Genomic DNA, 22,021 nt, shown 5'->3' on the forward strand with positions numbered 1-22,021 from the left:
CAGCTCGAAATCGTTCGGTTCGTCGATCGTAGTCGTTAAACGTATCGAAAACCGAATTTAATCTGTCGGAAAATAGACGGTGGAAATTTGCACGGGTTATCATTTGATACGTGTTACGAGAGAAGGAAGGTAAATCGGCGAATGTTTGCACAAAACTGTACGCGATCTCTATTTCTATCCAATTCGCGGGCAGACTTTATTTTGGCCAAAGCCTCGGGATCGGTGTTTGTTGTATGCCGCGAGCCACCCCACCGTTTGTAACTCAAATATTTCTTAAAACTCTCGATATTGCGAAAAATACAGCCAGATGAAATTTCATCGGCCTGCCGAAGGATTAAAACGTGAACGGTAAATTTTTACTCGGAAAAAAAGCTGAATTTTTGGCTTCAGATTCGACCAGCTTTGATTTTTTTCATTATCAACAAAAGACTTCGTTGATTATAAAGTTGAAAAAAATACAACAAATTCTACTCGTCGAGATTACATGTTCGATCATTACGTTGGTTAAAAAAGATTCTTAATTAGATTTGTATCTGCATAAAAATTAAGTACACTTCTTACTCTGTAATTTTTCAATATACCCTCTGATATTAATGATCCAGCTTGCTTAATAAGCTTTTCAATTAACGCAGGCAATTTTGTTTTCCAATAAAAGTTTGCAACTTTAGCAAGTGAACGTGGCCAGCAAAAAGTTGTTCCAATTAAGGTGGCATTCTACGGTGCATCATAGGTTGTTTGAATGTTGCTTCTTTTGCAACTCAGTCAAGGGAAGAGGATTTCAACTCGTGAAAACAAGCACCATCCATCTATAGACGTCTACCATCTTTTAATCTCGTGGTTTTAGGAAATTAATTACCCAGAATTTTTCGCCACAGCCCCCGAAACAGAACGAAAAAGAATCGACTCTCGAAAAACCTCTAATTCTTGTCAAACGTATAACAAGCAATTAAAATCGTTGATGATTACTTTCTAATTTAGATCTTCATAAAAGGGTGGTCATTAATCAAATCGTATGCGAATGTAAGTTGATGAATTACAAAACACTGATCATCATCGAGCGGATATAGAAGCGTTTTATGATTTCACGGCCACGACGTTGGCGCGAATTTCAATGGTGCATTACAGGGATACGTGCCGCCATTAAACCTGTTGCGGTCGCTGGCGGATTTCGGGATCCGCTGAAATAGCTTTATCGTGTCCCGTCCCGCAGTTTCCACGGAGATAACGCTATCCGTCGAGTCCATAAGATAATCTTATTGTTGTCGTGTACCTGCAACTATTGTTACAGAGGATGGTTCACGCGAATCTTTGCTATATACGCGATCGTGACGCGGCCATTATTTCGCACGTGGCGAACCATTTCCATTCGATAACGCGGAGAAGCGTTAATTGGTTCGTTCAAGACCAGTAATTGCGTTTCCTGTGGACCGGTCTGATTGTCTGAAACGAATCTTCCTGGCGCAAATACCGATTCTCTGTCGTGCGTGAATTATATGGAGACCCGAAAGAAAAATTTGACCATTGATTATTTTTAAGAAAGCATCGGAAATAAATAGCCAATACGCATCTGTGACTCGTGGAAAATCTAATTTTAAACGTATGTATTTGTGTTTAGATTTACAATTATTAGATTGGCTATGTGCCAGTCGACGGTGAGAATTATCAACAGGACGTTGTCAATTATTAGACACCTCTGGCAATATCGACGTGACGTAATCTTTTATCGAGACCCGGAACCATTAAATGTCGACCACCACAATGGAAAGCAACCAGTTCCGCGAGAAAACGAACGAGAAAATGTCACGTGCAAAAGGCAATAATTCTTTTTCAATGGCACTTTACCTCACCCTGTTGTTTTTGATCGGTTATCTAATTTAATGTCGATTTCGTGGTCTCCGCTGGGCGAAGTAAATTGCCGAAAGTAATTAGATTTTGGCTGCTTTTGAGGGGCTGCAATTTGCTTGAAAGCTCTCGCATGGCGTGAACATCGACTGTTATGAAATATTCAAATTTTAGATAATTCTGAAGAAATACAGGAACACTGATGAAACTTTAATGCAGTTATTTCCATTAAGCCTAATATATTAATTAGTTATGAAAGGCAGAGTTGCTGTCAATTTTCGAGCGTTGAAATAAGGTGTTGCGCATATTTCGTCTGAAAAACTCTTGAAAGTGGTCTACAACCGATCATGAAGCGTGATCTTGCGTCGTTCATATTCGTTAATGAAATAACCGTTGATAGAAAATCGATGCATAAATCAAGCGAGGCGTTTTTAGATGAGCCAACTCCTCCATCCTTCTCGTCCATAAACGTTCGAAATGGTTTACTTAGAGTGTCCAGCATAATGCATGATTACTAGTTGCTACTTTCTCTTGATTACAGATTAATCGGGTCCAATCGCGTTCGATGCTTTCCACTTTGCCGTAAAACGATTCACCCTCTTCCTTTTTTCTCCATAAATGATCACCTCTACATATATCGTTGGATTATCGACGATCATCGAGCGATCGATAATTTTAAATACAGATCGTTTTGCATCGCGTAATCGTGCTAAAGTGTCCCGTTGCTTGCGTCATTGGCTTTGATCAATGTTTGTGTAATTAATATTAATTATTATCTTGTAGACTATGAAATATGTAGATACGATTTCCAGCCTCGATGATTTAGAAACGAATTTTTCCAAATTTCCATTGGGGAATCTTAATCATTTTACTTTCTGATTGATTTATTTCACCATTAAATTCGTTCTGTACGTTTCGGTGCTGTTTCTGTGTGCGCATCTATCGGTAGATAAAGGCCATAAAAAGCCGTATGGGGCGTATAATAGAAACGTTCCCTCGGATGAGTAGACTGGTCTGACGTCTTGTCTAGATGAAATGATTATGTGTCGACGGTGAACGCTACTCGGAAAGTCAATAATGTACGGATGACTATAGCAGACCATAAAAAGTTGATAATTGACGTAGAAGTAAGGCGTGTATTTTGTAATCGTCGTTCGTTTCTATTAAGGGGTATCTTGTGTGAAATACTTTATCTAAATCAAGTGTTAGATGTTAATGGTGTCTGTTCGTGTAGCTGAGCGATCTCCATAAAATTTTAATTAATGCCTATTTAACTTTCCACAGACGAATGCCGGGATATTTCCTCCAAGACAGGGACAATTTTAATTTATTTAAAAACTATTCCTTCGAATTTGGGCGTCTAATTTTAGTCAAAGTTTCATATGTTTGTGACATGTATTTCGTAAAAAACACTAGACTAATTAATTATGTCGGAGTGATTATCATGGGAAAGAAGATCGTCCAGTGTTCGGTGATATATCGAGCAATGCAGCCACTTTGCGCCCCTCTGTGCGCAGGTATTTCGTCACTTCCGACAGAGTCGTTTGTCAGCGTTAGCGAGAGGGAGAGAGGCGAAGCCGGCCGATCGGAATAAGCCAATTTTCCGAGCGATTTCTTATCGACCGCGCCGATCGTCCCTCGTGATCCACTTGCTTTAGCCACTCGCGAGACCTCGTCACGTGTCGTCTCAGTGTCGCACACGTTTTATCGGCGATCGTTTAACGGTTCGCGCTTGCAACTCCAGCGTTTTTCTTTATGAACACTACCTCGTTTCGATCCAGACGCTTAATTTTGAGTCGGTATATTGAAAAATGGAACATAAACTTAGAATACTGAAATCGAAACTTGAACACTTTTCTATCGGAATACTACACCGGGCTATAAAAGCACCTTACAAATTTCCTAGCAAACCCAGTCTGAAGCTTCGAAAATGTTATTGCTCGGCAGTTACGAGCAATTTAATTAAGCTCAGTCCCCGACGTGTAGAACGGAAGAGGAGGACGGTTCCCGGTTCGGGCCAGGATCCCACGATTTCTACAAGAAGTTTCAATATATCGGTCGCGATGATAAGGTTTTAGTGGATCGTAAATCATCTCGTATCTAAGTGGCTGAACGAGGAGATCCTCGAAGGAATGCCCGGTTCCGGGGCCAAGCATTAATGAATTTCCATAATGGCGCGATAACAGTGTACACAGTGGGCCATTAATACGCACTCGTGAGCTCTTTACGATCGTTTTACGTTTCTCGTAAACTTTGCTCGCGTACAATTTGTCCCTGTTCACATCGAACGGACTAGCAACGGTGAACCACCGATCGTCCAGCGACTTCTGTGAAAACAAGTTCCCTTCGATCTTTTATCGTCGATGATCGGTGGTTCTGGCGAAATTGTTATTACCCGGGTTATTTATTGCAACCCTCGAACCAATAAGGAGCTTCGATATCGATGCGCAACGTGCCACGGACTACCAACGGGAAGATGATCCTCGAGGATCTCGGACCAACGAGTCTGGCAATATTATATTTATTGTTCCGTAATGCAATTTTCTAGCGGGATATTAGATTTGTATATTTACGGAGAGAATTTCTTGCTTCAGGATCTTTGAATATCTTATTTGCCGAGATGATTTGATTTTTTAAATTCCCGTTTAATTAGAATGCCACCCCAGGCATTCGGTCAGAAATTAATAATACATCGATTGGATATTCGGTTATGGTATCACGAAGGTCCATTTACGTCCGCCATCGCGATTCACGATGAGAGTAGTTAAAAGCAGAGGGTTCCAAAGAATCGAATTACGAGGACGAGAGAAGGGAAAACGACGAAGGAACACGGTCGTCGTAAGGAATGGGACTTCCACTCTGTTGCTCGTGAATAGTCCCAAAGGCCGGGGTCTTAAAAGTCCTCCTCGAGGCTCGATGAAAAAACAACAAAGCGTTGGTTGCTCACAATAGCGGGTCCCGAGGCCCCCCAAGACCCCCGTTTCTCTATTTGTGTTTACAATAAGGAACACAGAAGCGATGGAATTCGCTCTCATGGTTGGCGAGGGTGACCAAAAAGGAACCTGACGTTCCCTGGCAATCTCGCGGAAATCCTTTACAATTCTAACGCCATCTTTCAAATCCCGCTTTCATCCAAATCAATTCTCAGCGATTAGATCAACCAGATAATTTCCTTTTAATTCAAGAAAATTGATTTTGTTAAACGGTCCTTCTCGAGATTCGAAAACGACCTACGCTGTTTCTCGAGGCAATACTGACGACTTACGTAACCGAAACGGGAGAAACTCCTTCTTTAAATCAATTTAAACACGTCGAATCTGCTCGTAAAACCCACGCGGGACCATTCGAATGGTCCACCTCTTCGTTCTAATTGAGACCAGAGATAACGTGTAACGGATTGGAAGAACGAGGATGGTAGAACGGTTGAAAAATGGGCAAACAAGAAACACAGCTTCCCCACGCGTTTTCGTTCACTGCTCATTGCCAGCGATGACTAGCAGATAGCGTTTTTAAAGTTTCAACCTGACTGGAGTATGGTCCTCCGGCAAACGGTTGCCAAAGGTACAACGGACGATCGTTATTACGACGTCAAAATGAATGACGGAGACACTTTGCACCTTGAGAACCAACTTTTCGTGAAGTTCGAAGAGATAACAATGAATGATAGCTTTCTCCTTCCCAGCTTGAGAAGAGGCGCTTTCCGCAATTGACATCGATACGTTTCTTTCTCGGTATTGTTGAAATAAATTTGGAGCTATCAATCTTGAAACTTTGATCCTTCTCCCAAATTGCGACCCTTGGATTATAAAAATAATAGATCAGATTCACTAAAAATATAACTGTTTCCTAATAGAAACCTTGAATATGGAACATCTGTTATTTTTGCATCGTTTCGGAATTGAACGTGACAGTTGAATGAAATTGTATTCTGGATTCGAGTTTGATGGACGCGGTGATTCCCCCGGATAGTTTAACAGAGTGCTTCTTCAACTATCTCAATGGTTAGAAATAGTTCGAAGGTTGCTAACTTTCGGTATAAATAGATATGCCAAGTATTTCTCTAGGTCTACAAGGATTTGCACTTTGTACCGTTCTAATGCGGTATTTCAACGAGATTGACAAGAGAAGAAAACTATTATTGCAATGGAGATCGCTGATAATTAATACAATAATAAAATGATAAAAGGACACCTTTTGAAAAAGCTCATTTTCTAAAAAGAAAAACAGCACCAAAGCCCCAAGGGGTATTTAGCGTTTGCTTTCATTTAACGGAGCGACAGTGTTTTCCGCGACGGAAAGACTGGACGATAAATAGTCATATGTAACATTTATTAGACGACACGGCCTCGTCAAGATCCATTTGCGAAGCAGGATGCACGGGAGCATTACCGTGTCGTGATGTCAAATACTAACGGTGGAGAAGCGAGTGGTATCATTACCGGACCTCATAGTGGGACCAGCGCATCTCGCACCCCCTACCATCCCACCCCCCTCGACGTATTTCTCTGTTGCGCAACATAGAACAGCGAACAGGTTGATAGATCTTGATGGAGCACCACTCGCCACTGACTATGGTAAATACCCGGCTCTCAATTAGACGCGCGGTGTAATTCAATCACGCGAAAAATAAACGAGGGGGTATACTTTTAAATATACTTTTACTCAAACTCACCGTTGATGTTGGGTCGAATCCTTATTTCCAAGCATCTAAGTCACATGCAGCTGCCGAAATACTCTTTCATGCTTGCACATGGGAGAAAATAAAGGTGAATTCAGCACCTAAACAGAACGAAAGAAGTTGATTAGTATAAAAGAAATGAAAAATCTTAATGAAAAATCTCATCGTCCCTCTATTCCCAAATCACTCCGAGTCGTCTCTATCCCCCAAGTCCATCAAAACTATTACCGAAACTCGTTCCCTGAAGTATACCAAATTTCAGGCTAACTACAACTCACCCCCGAAAACGATTCACCCTTGGCCGTGGCATTAATTTGTGCCACGGGAATCCCCCGTCAAGAATGTGCCCGCGAGACTTGCGGCGTGTCTCGGCAACGAGGGATAGCATAGCATCCGAGCCAAAGGGTGGAAGAGGTAGGCGAAGAAGAAGAAGAAGAAGAAGACGACGGAGGAGGAGGAGGAGGAGGAGGAGGAGGAGGAGGAAAAAAAGAAGGAAACGAGAGTGTCTGGTAAGGAGGATGAGATAGAGAAGTGGTGTGGGGCTAAGACGTTGTCCTGCCAACAGGTGGTAGCAACCTCACACTACCAACTCTGCTTCAGCACGGCAGCTCAACCCCTTTTTCACCCTCCGTGGCAGCAACCACGACGATAACCCGCGGCGACACCCGATAAAACGGGCCGTAGAGAGGGTTGGAGGTCTTCTACGATGCCGGGATAAGTGGGTCGTGGTCGGGGAACGGAAAAGAAAAACACCGGAGGGATTATCGGCCGTGGATACACCCTCTGTTACGCCAACGCCATGCCGCCCCTTTAACGAAAGAAACTTGCTCTTTGCTAGTAGCACGTGCGCTCGCTCTAAGACGTTGCTGCGCTTGCTCTCTCTCCCTCTCTCCCTCTCTCTCTCTGTCTGGTTACGATTCTCAAACAGGACTACGACGGGACGGCGTGCTTCCACAACCGGGACGCTCGAGTAGTCTGTATTTTGCGAGCCGAGAATTTTGCGGTCTCCAGGGGAAAGGACAAATCACCCAACCACCCCTCGTCTCACTCTTTACCCCTATCCTAGCAGTCACGTCGCGCCGGGAATTACAACGGAGGCTCGACCAGCTGGAAACACGACAGCGATTTTTCCACCGACGACACGGTCAGACCTTGATTTTCGCCTTGCGCTACCACTTAACACAGTGATCATTTCAAGTAACTCGAGAAGGAAGATTCTTTCTTCTTCTGATTTTTATGAAATCGTACAAGTTTGTGGAGATGAACCTTGCGAAATAAATTTTTTTCTGTATAACTACACTAGCGTAACATTTATTTCAAGAGAAAAAATAAATCCTTCTTTTTAAATGAAACACACTTTGATTTAGCTCGAAAAGGTATGGAACGAGCTGGCGGTGTCGCGGCAATTTTAACGAAGACACCATTAAATCGGTAGGACGAGCTGATGCAAAAGATTCGGTCGTCTCAAAGGCAAATCTTAACGAGCGGGAACAATGAACCCATGTGAATTATTAGCCGGCACAAAGCGTCTGTGTTTTCGCCGTTTAATAAAACGCGGAATGAATTAAGCGAGCGACCTTTCTTTTCCCCTATCTCTTTACATCCCTCTTCTATACTTCTCTTCCTCTCTCTTTTTCTCTTTTTTTAATTAACGAGCCTTCCAGTGTCCTTTGCTTCTCTCAGGCTGTGCTCTCGATACCGTTGTTCGACCAATTACGACACTGATAACGAGCAAGACCACATCGAACCTCCTGACAGTCGTTTATTGATTAGCACTCTAGCCGATTTCGTGGTTTCAGCTTCAAGAACGAACGACGTCGTTGAAAATTGCGAGCTTGAAAAATCTTGCAAATGTATGCGCGCCGAATACCATGGGAAATTTCATTGAAATTCGAAAGCAAACATTTGTCATGCGTCGATAGCGAAATTTCCAATGGATTACGTAAAATTCGGAAAATTATATCGATAAACTAAACTTTCCTTTTGCTACTTCGTGAAATTAATCTAATATTCAGATACCGATCACTGGCAATCCCTAAGGGATTGAAAGTATTAAAAATATTCAAGAGCAACTGAACTAACAAAAATTCGTGTACACACTGCGTAAGAAGGGTACCTTTGAAAATCGCGAAACTAAACACAAACGATAGATTCGATTTGTTCGAGGGAACGTTTTCCATTCTAGGGTCCCCCCTTTTTTTTTAACAGAGGACAAAGGCTCGTTTGTTGGGCCCTCGGGCTCACAAAGGGTTCCATTGCAGCCAATGCGGCCGCATAAAACGAGCTCTGTCGAGCCTTCCTTCCTTCTCCTCCTTACTTTTTTCTTTCCTTCTCCGAACGCGTCGATTCCGCTGGTAACAAGAATTTGTTACATTGACGCTATTTTTGTTCTTGGCTGTTATTGCACGGTGCAACATTGTAATCTTCTCTGCAATACCAGAAGCAATTCCATCGCATTCGTGCACCGTGTTTGTGTATTTCGAAATTGATCAATTTTACAAGGTATATAAATTATGAAAGAAGAAACCACGAAAACAGTAAATCTAAATAAGGGAAATAGAAAAAGTATCGAAAAAGAGAATTGCTCGGAGGGAAACGGTAAAATTCGATGATGAATTTCGGAGAAACGAGGATCCTCGGTTTGCTAGGTTTCCTTACGTGCACGGAATGATGCCGCGGGTCTCGGTTCCTCGGGTCGAGTTCAAGGGTTTTGAGGTGAAAACGGGACCGTGATTCCGAGCACAAACTGGATCGACGGGTTCCTGACTTGACGAAGCCTTCGACCTCCGACCTCCGCTCATGCAAGAGGTCGAGATGAAGTTGCAGGATCGTATATCGTTGCTTCACTTGCAGTAGATCAACCTTCTTGCCCTCTCAATACCACCACCATTTTTTACCATCCCTTCGCTCTCTATCCTGTCTTTCTCTTTCTCTCTCTATCGATCCCCACGAGCTGCTTCACGTCGAAAGACTACGCGTCGTTCCATGTATCCACGAGAAGCATGCTTCGTTCTCGGCACAGAAAGGGAAAGTGGTTGACTACGTACATATACCGCTGCCTCTCTAAATGGCGACATCTCTACCTCTTTAAGTAACAACTTGTTATCCCTGCCGCTTTTCCACCATCCTAATAACGACGGTAATACCTGTCCCACTTGAGTTCATGGTGTTTTTCATTGTAGTTCTCTAAGAACTTGGGAACGAGCAGGTGGAAAATAGATAATAGAAGGCTATCATGCTCGGGTGCACAGTGGACCGATGACGTCTGGAAACGTCAATCCAGACAGGAAGTTCGTAAAGCTCGAGAGACGCCATAGCGAGAAAGACGCGATTTCATGGAATCGGTTTTCGAGCAGGGTACACACACGTAGCAGTATACGTGTACGGTATAAAGCGGGGCTTCGTTTTAATTAGCAGTAAACAGTCTCCATTAAGCCCGAAGCAGTAAATCAGCTGCACTTATAGCAGCCCCCGGACGACCCTCTTTCCCCGGGTGGAGGCATCTTCGTCGGCGTCGCGCAATGCTCGCAGGCCCAGGGAATAGAAGCAGAGAGAATGAGAAAGAGGAAGAGGAACACGGCGTTCACGGCGATGGGGGATTGGCCGATCGGGAGAGGAGCGCCGGAGGGGTGTACATTACATTTCAATTTGGATCTGTCCGTCCTTCTTGCGGGACGAGCACTCTCCGGACCACGGACCGAACGCGCTTCGCCCGAAATGGGGAAGCTTGCGAATTTTCCTCGATCCTCGAGCTTGTTGCCGAAGCAAAAGAGGAAAGAGAAACTATACCGTATTCTCCCTCTGCACGGGAACAGAGATTTCTCTCTTCGTGGAGAGGGGAGACAGTAGGAGAGCGTGAAACTTGCCGTCGAAAGAAGTTATGTTTTAACTTCGATTATTGATTCTCGGCTCTCCTCCACGCCATTAACAGACCAAAGTGATCAAGCCCAAGTTGTCATCACGAAAAGAACAATTAACCATGTTTCTTCCAATTATCCCAATCGCAGATGTTTTATTCATAAAGACCCTCGCATAAACTCCGGTGACTCTCCCTCTCCCCGGAAAAGGACATTCTTCGTCGATTGGTGAACCGAGCGTAGGACACCTTGAAGAACGTCGAGGTTCGTTTGGCTAACAGCGGTGGCTACGTTCCACGAGATAATTACTATTCTTGCCAGAGGAAAGAACGGACGCGTTTCAAACGGTTGACGCGCGTCAATCCCTCCGGTTGGAACGGGGCACGGTAAACAATCGCGTTCGAGGAGCAAAGTTACTCCAATTAGCAGCTGGGGTCTCCAATAATGCCAGCCTCTTCGTATTTATAACGTTAGCAGCCCCGTCTCTCTTTCTCTTATTCCTTGTCTGTCTCTGCTTTTGGTGGATCCAATAAGAGGCGACCTCCGCGTCGTTCGAACCGGCTCTCTTCCTCTCCGCTCTTCCCAATTAAACCGCGCCACGCTGCAACGAGCTTGCATACTGCGTACACCGATATCAATTACCGGGGCCAAGTGACACGACGCAGTCGCTGCGCCGAAAGGAGGACGATTTAAAAAAGAAAATCCACGGAAAGGGGGAAGCGAGCGTAGAGGGATGCCCGGGAAGACAAAGAGGAAGGGAAAAAGGAAAGGTACGAAGGAAGGAAGAAAGTGTAGGCATCGGATAATGAGAAAGAAGCTTGTAACGGGCTTAACGAGCGGCTAAGTATAGACGGGGTCCCGAACATTTTGCCCGTTCAAGGACGATGAGTTAGTCCTTCGTTTGATTAGTTTCGCGGGATGTTTCGGGCTCTTTCGAAAAAATATTGCCTCGTCGAAACATTTACAGGAACCAGTCAGAAACAAACCTAATGTATCTTTTCGGGAAGGAGAATACCGAGTGGCCGATTCTTTGATGTTCAACGTTGAGGTCAGTGGTATTCAAAAGCGAAGTATTCGATCGACGGACGAGCTTAATGGAAGCGTATCCGTCGAATAGTGGGGGCACGATCGGTCATTTAATTTCTTAAGTGGCATCGGGGCAAACATTCGGGTGGCGCGGGGTAAAGGGGGATACCTTATGAGGTCGATGCAAGGAGAAACGAAATCCTTACAAGGTTCCAACGTTGGAACCGTGTTGAAGGTATTCGTCGACGAAGCACTGGAAATGGAGCTTTTATACGAAAGTACTCCATATCACTTTATTTAAGATTTACCCTCTCGCTCGCCCCTTTCAACCCCCAACAAGACTCGTCCATTTCGTTGCCATCCCCTCTGGCCCTCCTTCATCCGTTCGTTCTACCATTCTTAAGCCCGATCCTCGCTGGCTCGAGCGTCCTTCCGTATCGACGTCTTTACTCTTCTCCTTCTCATCCTCCTCCTCTTTCCCTCTTCAGCCTTTCGAACGTCTTGTTTGTTTATTCCACTCAGCCTCCTTAACATGATCTGTCTGCTTGGCATTCCACCTTGGCCGTCCCGAGAGGAACGTTTTGCAAATTGAAGAAACACTTCCGACGATCGATCCGACACGCGATTCGCGATCATAATCGCGCCGGCACGATGCGCGATCTCGTCTCTGGACGTCAAGAGCAAAACATCTGTTCGAAGATACCTTCAAGCCTAATTTCAAACTCTTTCTATGAAAAGTTTCAACATCATCGAACAAGGAGACTGCGTATGCTAGTTTGGTATTCTATCTTCGATACACCGTACAGAATGTACATACTTCTTCCGGTTTGCATTTGCATTGTTACTCTTGGCTATCGTAAGTAAAATGAAAATAAAAACGGATAGAGAATAATAAAAGATGGTGTGTATCCAGGGAAAGCACACACTTTGATCCTTCGACGCAAGAAGGAAAGTCAAATCTCCAGAATCCATAATTTAGAGTTCAAAGAACCAATAAAAAGCGGAGTTAGCAATCCGAGGGTATCCGAAGGAACACCCTAACCGCGATTCCGATACCATCAGACATAATTTAAATCCCGCAAGCTTGATTCGATCACCTCGCAACAATGTTGAACCTTAATTCCAGTCTCAAATCCTTGCCTCATCCTCGCGTTTCCTCCTCGGCTACCTTGCACGTACGCACCAACACGCTGGTACCCGCGATGGTTCCCCTACCGTAACTCCATTCCTGACTCGACTCGTACGTTCGAGACCCATGGATGTGGCTCTCTTCGCCTCTTTCGCTCCCAGGATCAAGAGGCGTTCTCGGCTCACCAGCCATGTAAACCGGTCGGTCTGGTCGTTGCTGTCCCACCACACTGGCCACCTGCTCGACTAGCGAGTCTCGTAGGGTCTCATCGGGCCCGACACGAAGCCCTGCCATTCAATTTATTCGAATCTCATCGGTACTGTCCAAAATTTGCCACGTAGCAACCTGGATAAGGTTCACCTAACTCTGATTCCTAGCAAATTGTGGAAGAATGAAATGACTAGGTCCCTGTCCAGATGAAGACCTAGATGGTCCTGGTCTCCCAACTAAAAATTATTGCAATAAAGAAACTGCTGTCTATGTAAAATGAATTCTCTACTTTTTATCCTCGATACTTTCACTCGAAATTTCTAACGAGCACGACCGACAAACGCGTACCACGTATCATCCTCGCTCGTCAATATCCTATTCCAAATCCGTGCCCAAGCGTGTCGTGTGAACGGAAAGAAACGACGGATCACAAAAACCCTCTCTTCCAACGCTTTCGTATCGGTTAACAGTGCTGACGGAATCAAAGGATCTCGTTATCGCGCTGCGAATCGTATCGAGTCGAACGTGTAACAATGTATCAACGAAATACCTGGATCGATGATCTATTGATAATGCGGTGTATCAATTTACTGATTGATAATTAGGTCATGCAACAGTGTACTGTTGAACTTTATTAAATTCCCTGAGCAATTTCAATATAATCGAACAGTGACCGATATTTTCATCGAGGTGTCGTTAACGAAACAACCTTTCTCGATAGGGGGTGTGTGTGTTTCGAGAGGAAAGTAACTGATGGTCGTACGTTCTAATAAAACGCCCCGGACAACCCTCGAGGAGTAGGGATTCATTAAAAGTCCGCGTTGTCGTTACGTTCTCGTCGGTCGCAACAACGAGGCGACAGTACGATAGCGTTGCCGGAACGGGAACAGCTTCGCGTCCAGTGACTCGGGAAACTTTCCTCCCCTGGCCGCTAATTATTCTATTATTAATTGTTAATTATAATTAATTACGAGCCGGCCCGCGACCAAGCTAATTGACACTGATTTATGGCTTTAATTAAAAGCGGCGACACGACCGTTGTCTTACACGCCGAAGGAACGCTTTAACAACACCTTTTCAAGGGAATCCCGGCTTTGTGCCACGGCCTTTTAGACCCGCTGCATCCTTCTCCACCGACCACACGACTCGCCCCTTTAGTTGCATCGAAATTACGCTTGGATGATGTTTTTCACGCAAAACGAAGATCAGGTCCTACATTGTTTAACGATAAAAAGCAATTCGATTTGCTTTATTAAACGACTCGAATCGATTAAATCAATACTTTACATGGTCGTTCCTCAAGTGAACGTGTGCACCGATCAACCACCAAGGGATTTACATACGCCGCGCGTAATAGATACGTTAAACAGGTTTATGTAAGCAACATTATTAGTTTATCGGGAGCAGAACCGCCTCGGATCAAGAAATCATTCCCAAGAGACAGCAGCACGCCAACCTGTTCCTAGGATGCTTATCTGTGCCCGTTCCGTATCTAACGTTAACACGGCCCAATTAGAACCTTCGCCAATTAGGGGTTTCACCGTCTTTCCTTTCTTTTTACAACCGTAATTGACACTATCCGTTCGGTCGTTTACGCAAAAATAGGCGAGAACGCGTGCTCGTTACGCGCGATCTCGCCTCGAGCGTTCGCACGCGTTCCTAGAAAGTCAGACTGAATATTTTACCAGAGGGACGACGTATCGAAGAACAGCATACGAGAAACGTTTCCTCGAGTTCGCTACCAAGATATTCGCAAAGTTCCCGGAACTCGTGTCGATGAACGCGAAACAGAGGACTCAAAGATTATTCTACGTAGAAACAAGTAGGGCTAATTTAATAAAGGGTTATGAATATTCGGGGAACAAGATGAATATAGCTTCTTTAAGACAAATGCTTCTTGAAATGATGCTAGGTATTAACAAACATAAGTAAAAGCCAAAATTATATTGATATTGTCACCGATGATCGTTACGGTAGTCAACGCGTTAATCTTGCAAGACAACAAAGCAAAGTTAATTCGTTTCGATTCTACAGCTTGATCCCAAATTACACGTTCCGTCGTGCATGGATCATAACGTTAACGAGAATAACGAATGACCGTGGTTCCGGACCAGTGACAGCTGGACATCCAGCAAGATTTAACGTCGACTTCCGGCCACGAGCAACCACCACTGGTCGCTGATCCCGAGCCGGCTCTGGTACAAGTAAGACAAGGGAGGCGTATCTCTTCGACTCGTAAAGATAACCGCGAATAACCCCTTCGTCTTTCTAAATGGCCCCGTGTCCACGTTCGCGTCGCCTGCTATCTTCCGCTCTCTGGATTGAATTCATTAACTCACTGATTTACCGTCGCCTTCCGGTGTAAACGAAATTACAAACACGCCGACTATCATCCTCGTTCACGAGAAACATCGGGACGCAACGTGTTCGGTCGATAGGCAAATATTTATTTCTATTTGGATAAAAATTTTACTGAAATTTTGAATTATTTTAATTACAGGAATTAGTTAAGGGAGAAAGAAACCGCGTACGCGGTAAATTTTCTTTTTATTCGATTTAACCAGGCAACGACAAGGAAGTCGGCGACACTAATTAATAGGAATTTTCAGACGGGTGTCGCAGCCTGTATTCCGAAAGCACATGAGTCCACGCATTTGTAACTCGTTACGTAGCCTAATTAGCTCGAATCAAAAGTGCGACTCGTTTTAGAAACTCGGCACCGATTCTCACGGAACTGTACCGCTTTCGACACGATCTGATTACCTGCTCGCTATCGTCCCCCGTCACCAATTAAACAGTCCATCGGTAAACGAAATCGAACCGGCAGTTGGATCGATTAGCAGAATCACGGGATCGTTTCTCCAACGGCTTAACCTGTTTCGTTACAGTCCAATTAATACCTGGCCACGAACCGATACGCCAATAACGTGTCCATTAATTTTCATCGTTTCAACCAACAACCAGACGCGCCCCTAAGAAAATCGAATAATCTACCGATTATACCTTCTTCCCACCGATCTTTTAATTATTAATCTGACGAGGCAAGCGGAATTAGAAAAGTCTAATTAACGCGTTCCATAGCATACGGTGTTTGCCGCATACTCGTACGGATTTTAATTAATTAAGGAAAGATATTCTGCGCTTCAAGCGTGAAATAAACTAGGGAAAACTAAATGGAAAGCGTAACGGATTTAGTACACTTGGAAATTTTCCTAATAATTAAGCATTGTAATATAATTCTAAATTCTAAATCCATCTGTACCATCCGAGTGTTAATTAAAATCTGCCTACTTTTACGTTATAATTCGTAACGCGAGTGCAATTGAATATATTGGGGTAAGGGTAAACTTGGCGTGCGGTACGCGTTAATGAAAATCGACCAATCGACGGTCCAAATTAATCGAAAAGTCAGAGGGTTGATCGACAAACGAATTAATCCACGAATAAAAGCGTCGAGCTCGCATTCGCCGAGATCGGTTAACCGTTTAATTTCGTTAAGCGATTTCGAGCGGATCGATCGTCTAGGGGTGGTAGCCACTAGCAGTAGCTAGCAGCAGCTAGCAGTAGCTAGCAGCAGCTAGCAGCAGCTAGCAGCAGCAGCAGCAGTATTTCCGGGCGTTCGCATTACCGGAGGGTACACGCCGGTGGTCACCGAATAAACACGAGCCAGCCGGTAAATTGGCGATAATCGAAGTCTTCGTGCTGTGTGTGCCACCGCGGCGTGGCGGGCGTGGAATATCAAGCTCAAGCTCCGCACACGGTGCACCGGTTGATGTATTAACCCTCGCCACGGTGCGGCGCAGTGTCGGGTTCGTTAAGACCATTAGTACGGAGGGACACACGAGGCGCAAGAGAATCCACAAAGGGCGACGACGGGGCTGCTTCTTCCTTGCTAATGACGATCGTATCGCGGTAGCCGCAGGAAAACGGGAACGACTCCGTCGAAATACACCGAGTTAACGAATCCGCGTCTCTTCTTCTCTGTCTCAGACCACCTTTCGCTTCTGGCCACCAAATAAATACCCCTTTCGTTTCATTCGAAATTCAACATTCAAAAACAGTTAACTTTTAAAACACCCCTCGACATAATAGACCGCAAAATTTCCTAATCTGGTAACCACGAACAGGATCCTTGGCGACGTAAGTCGATACGCTTATCCAATTTTAAAACAAAGTCTCGTCCGCGCGAGGAGCAAAGAAAATCCGTTTGGTCCCTGGAGGGTTAACGAATCGCCCCGGACACGGGGACAAATCCTTTAAGCAGGTTTCCTCTCTCTTTTCTCCTTTTCGACGAGGCTTCTTCCTCCTCCGCGTTCGCTCGCTTTCCATCCCCGCCGCGGGCCATAATGACACTTTTACACGCGGATAATGGGGCTCCAAAGGCACGCACAATGTGGCACAAAGCGTGACTGGAGCCCTGGAGCGAGCATAAAAACACACGCGTGCATGCGGCAACAGAGATCCAACGAAGAAAGAGCCGCGTCAGAGGGAAAGAGAGAAACGTTTCACTAAGGTGAAAGGGCGACGGGAAGAAACGTCTAGAGAAAAAGAGATCGTCCCAGGTCGAAGAAAGAGAGAGCCACGAGTTTGTGTAAGAATATACTGGTCGTGTAAGCCGGCGTGTACATGATGTACCTACACTATCAGCTAAAAGTTTGGAGTCATTATCCGTTCGTGGAATTTTAAAGACGATTTTTGACAGTTTATTTAACAACTTTAAAGCCCAATTTCAAATCGATCCATCCAGTGGTTGTGGAGTGAAAAATATTCTTCCGAGAGAAATGCTGTTAAACTTAGCAAATGATTTAAAACTTTTGTCCGGTACTGTACATGTGTAGGAAAAGGTCGAAGCACAGAGAGAAAGGGAGAGAGAGAGAGAAGGGCTAGCGGATGGTTGAAGGTGCCGAAAAAGGAGCAACACGCTCGCCGAGCAAAAAGGAACTAAACTCATTTCCGAGGCATTAACCAATTACTTTTTGCGAAAGGGTGTCGGTTACCTTCAACTTTCCTCCTCAACCCCTTGTACGCCTCCTCCCTTCGAAGGCCTTCTAACCCCCGTCATTCGTTAGCCAACTCACCCCCGACGTCGGCTAAGAGAATACGTTAACGAAGAAAAATCTAAACTGTTGATGCATCGCATCTGCCAATGGTATTTTCTACTTTCTCGCATAGAAATCTTCAACTAATTTGGTATATTTTTGTGAAAGTCCAGACACATGATAATAGGCGTAAGAGGATAATAATAGTAATAGCAATAATGAAGGAAACTTAAGAGCACGATTGTGGGAAGGGAGATTGGACCAGAGAGATTCGTGTATATTATCTTAGCTAAAGAGCGTCCCTTCTCTCTGTGCCGAGAAACCGACAATAATGAATCAATTTTGACCGACCAAGTTGCTGCATTCATGGTTAATCTCCCTGCCTTTAATTGCTGTTAGAGATGCACCGAATATTCGGCAACTATTTGGTACTCGGCATATTTGCCAAATTTACCGGATATTCGGCATACTCGGATAGTTAACACTGATCGAATCACTCGATACGATTCCACGGGGATGATTTTTCGCGGAAAGTTTAATCAGGGACTTCATAATTTCTGACTGATACTTTTTCTAAAAGGAAATCGTGCTTGAAAATTAGAATCTATTTTAAATTAAACCTTAGCACCCCACAAAAATAAACATGATCATTTTAAAATCAATCAAGACACCCTCTAATCCTCCCATTTCAAAACATAACCGGAAATTCTTCTATCCCTCCCTAAAATGGTCCCTGAACTGCTAAGATGCCTCGTATAGAAACCGCTAGGCACGGTCTGCAGATATTACAGGCTCGAAGGGATAGACGGGAGGTGTGCAGTAAGCTTTGTTCGCGCCTAACCAGCCAGCCGTTGAGGGGTGGGCGGCGAGGGCAACGGGGTGCAGAGGGGAGGTCGGTCCCCGATCTAATATCTCCGTCAGGGTGACGGGAGCACATATCATACTGTTAATCTGAAAACCGCGTCTATAAGAATCCACTTAATGAAATTTCCGCCGTGGCTGGACGGTCGTAGCTGGATTGGTGAGCGCCAGGGGAGAAGAGCAAGACCCCTCGTCACCCATGTGCGTACTGCTCTACCATTGTGGAGCAATTAATAATGTGCTATTGCATCCCTGGGGCACCGCTACCCACCCCGTTGCAAATACATCCGCAGAGGGACGAAGTTACGATCACTGATACCGAAAACATGCCGACGAGCAGGCACATTTTTATCGTTTTACACGAACCTACACCTGCTAATATCGTCTGTATCTTTTTCAATTCAAATCTATACAAATGAAATATAGAAATATTCGTGATCGACATACCCCCACTTAAAACGGAAAATCTACTTACGGAACATTGCCCCTTGTACGGAGAACTATAGAGTTGGGTACCGTAACTACGTGACAGAGTCGATGGTGAAGGTAGAAGGGATGGACGGAAGGGGTGGCCACCCTGACTGTCGGCTGGAATATAGGCTGTTGTGAATATTACATTCCCGTGTATATAGACGCCACGGGTCCTCGGCACCGCTTCGAGGCACAGGGCCAGAGTACAATAAGACGCCGGGCGCAATTAATTTTCGGGCTTTTGCTAATTAAATTTTTCCCCATCCTACCGGTGCCTGCTCCGAGTCCTTCGAGCATTGTATCGCGCTCTTCGGCACAACGCGACATCGACGTGGCTCGTGCCAAAGATGAAATCCGAAATGGCATTTCGCTCTGGATGAAATGAAATTTTTTACAATCTCAAGCTTAATGCTTTCTTTTTTGCACTCGAAACGATAAAGGTAATTTGAAAAATACAAAGATCCCAAAGTGTATTCGATAAAACACCAAAGTATCGTTTATTCCGTTTAAATACCAAGAGTACATAACACGGCATACTTGAACGATGCGATCATCGACGGTGGTTACGCTCCACGAGCCGAGGAGGAGTCGAACACGCGGAACGAACTGATTGGACGATTTCCGTTTCATCACTGTCGTGTGTTTTCCACGAGTGGCCTCGGTTCCGCGCCAGGATTCATAATGGGATTCCCCGAGGATCTCTAAAACTTCTTGAAACCGTGCGCCCTGAAGCGTGATACGGTAACGAGGGAGTTCAAGGTTAAAAGTGATGGAGACAGAGCTAAAAGAGACCGGAGGAACGATGAAAGAAAGACGGAGAAGGAGAAAGATCCATGGCGAATCGAGGAGAAGCAGAGGGACTGCGCGTCTGGATACTCGCAGATTAGAATCGCGATGATGGCATTAGAATAATAAGATTTATGCTAACAAACGATAACGAGATGCTCGCAGCTGTTATTAGAACACCGTTGGAATTTCAGTGATAATTAAACGTCGAGAAACACGGTTCCATTAACTCGTGGAATTCACCGATAAAAGCATTCGCGTCGATGTGCTGCTTTCAAAAGTAATGAAGTTTACAAGGAATATTACCCATTTAAAACAAATACAAATTTGAAATGAAATTTCTACCCTTTCTAACATTAACGACACTGTCGATTTACGAAAACCAATCTCATCAAACTCATAACCCGGTGCACAAACCCTCCTATACTTGTAGGAACGAAAAAGGCTTTTCACGACAGGAGTACGCGGCTTAATCGAATCTGACGTAATTAAAGTGTTCCAAGAGTGAGAGAAAGGGTGAATCCAGAGGTTGGAAGAAGATAGTAGGCCTCTCCCTACCCCTAAATAATTACAGAGACTCAGATGTTTCTTTGTGTTCGTGTCTGCGTTACACCTGTATCCGTTGTTTCTTACCTGAGCAAATATACTCGTTCGTATCGAGGACGAGCAGAAAGGGTTACAAGAAGAAAGAAGAAGAAGAAGAAGAGGAAGGTAAAGTACATTTGCTCGCGGAGGAAGCAGCAACAGAGGCAGTAAGATAATACGAAAGCTCTTAAAGGGGGCAAAAAGCGAATTGCCGTAAATCTTGAGACAGGTGGGGAAGCCGCGGGTGGCGGCTGCAGAGAGGGGTCATTTAAGCCACGGGCCCCGATTCTCTTCGGCAGTAAACGACTGCATGCCACCCCTTCTTTCTCTTTCTCTTTCTGCCACCAGATTGGCAAGACCCGTACCTCGAACTCTCGTAAAAACCTCACCTCGTCCTTCTGCTAATCGGCAACAAACACATTGTCTTTGTATTGTTGCGTGGTCGAGTATCCTTCTACCGGGCGGGCCCCGTATACCACCTCTCAACCCCGTCTTTTCTTTGCCCTCTCTTTCGTTTCTTGCCTTCGTGGCTTCACTCACAAAAGTCTCTTTTGGTTACCTTTTTCGGTAAATGAGCCACACTCTCGCCGTTTCCATTCGTACCTTCGATTTGATCGACTTTAAACCGACAGCAGACGACTGTTAAACGAGGGATTTTTGAAAATTTATCTTCCGAGCATTGAGGAATATCTTTTAAGATAAAGATCTTGGATAACCGTCGATGGACCACACGGTAAGAACGCATTATATTTCCTGGATAACGGTATTCCGGGTAATGATGTCACGAGGTCGAAATTCACCTTCGATCCCTCGACCTCCCGTATTACCTGCCAGGTACGTAGGTTTCGCGTATACGTGTACGAAGGTACACACTCGCGTCCAGCAACACCTGGTGCACGCGTGGAAGGTGTGGACGTGTCACGGTTGGTCCGCGACCAGGCGAATGTGCGTGCACGATGGATACACACAGAGACACGGCACACACGGGACGACGAGTTGGCTGGCACATGGTTTTCCACGACGAACGAATGGAACGAGGGGTCGAGAGTGAAGGGAGAACGAGAGAAGGTAGAAGCCCCGGCTAATTAAAACCGCGGATGGTAATTAATTAAGCAGACGTCAGAGGAGATCTTAGGATTCTACGCGCGGCCAGGGGTTCTCCGAGTCGTCAGACATCACTCGGGAAATCGAGAACGAACGTGTCCAGATAAGAAAAATCTTCCTTTGTAGTAAACGAAAGATAAATAAATCTGATACAAAGACACGATGTGATTTAATTTTTCTATAAAAGAAAAAACAAAGAAAATCCCATGAGTCTTAATAAATTTCAACTTTTCCCCAGACATATTGTATGATAAACTAAACGGTTAATTGAATTGATCATGATATAAAAATGTCAGCTAGAAGCATGGTCTATTTGCACTTTGAGCAATTCATTCTCGCGCCATTGTTTCAGACCCAATAGTAACACCGATAAACAATTACCAAGAGAAAAGAACAGCGTAAAACTCGATACACCGAGCTTCCTCCGTACCGA

The 22,021-nt window shown here is 44.7% G+C and overlaps 1 protein-coding gene across 2 annotated transcripts in view; it reads right to left on the reverse strand.

The window, feature by feature from the left end:
- Positions 1 to 22,021, reverse strand: part of LOC117605627 (uncharacterized) — a 178,462-nt gene that overhangs the window by 73,575 nt on the left and 82,866 nt on the right. For both annotated transcript variants that reach the window (XM_034327158.2, XM_076692061.1), the window contains one exon: positions 6,515 to 6,621. The gene's annotated coding sequence lies outside the window, so the exon portion shown is untranslated. The remainder of the gene's footprint in view (positions 1 to 6,514; positions 6,622 to 22,021) is intronic.

Source organism: Osmia lignaria, chromosome 14 (assembly GCF_051020975.1).
Source record: "Osmia lignaria lignaria isolate PbOS001 chromosome 14, iyOsmLign1, whole genome shotgun sequence".
NCBI classification, from domain to species: Eukaryota; Metazoa; Arthropoda; class Insecta; order Hymenoptera; family Megachilidae; genus Osmia; species Osmia lignaria.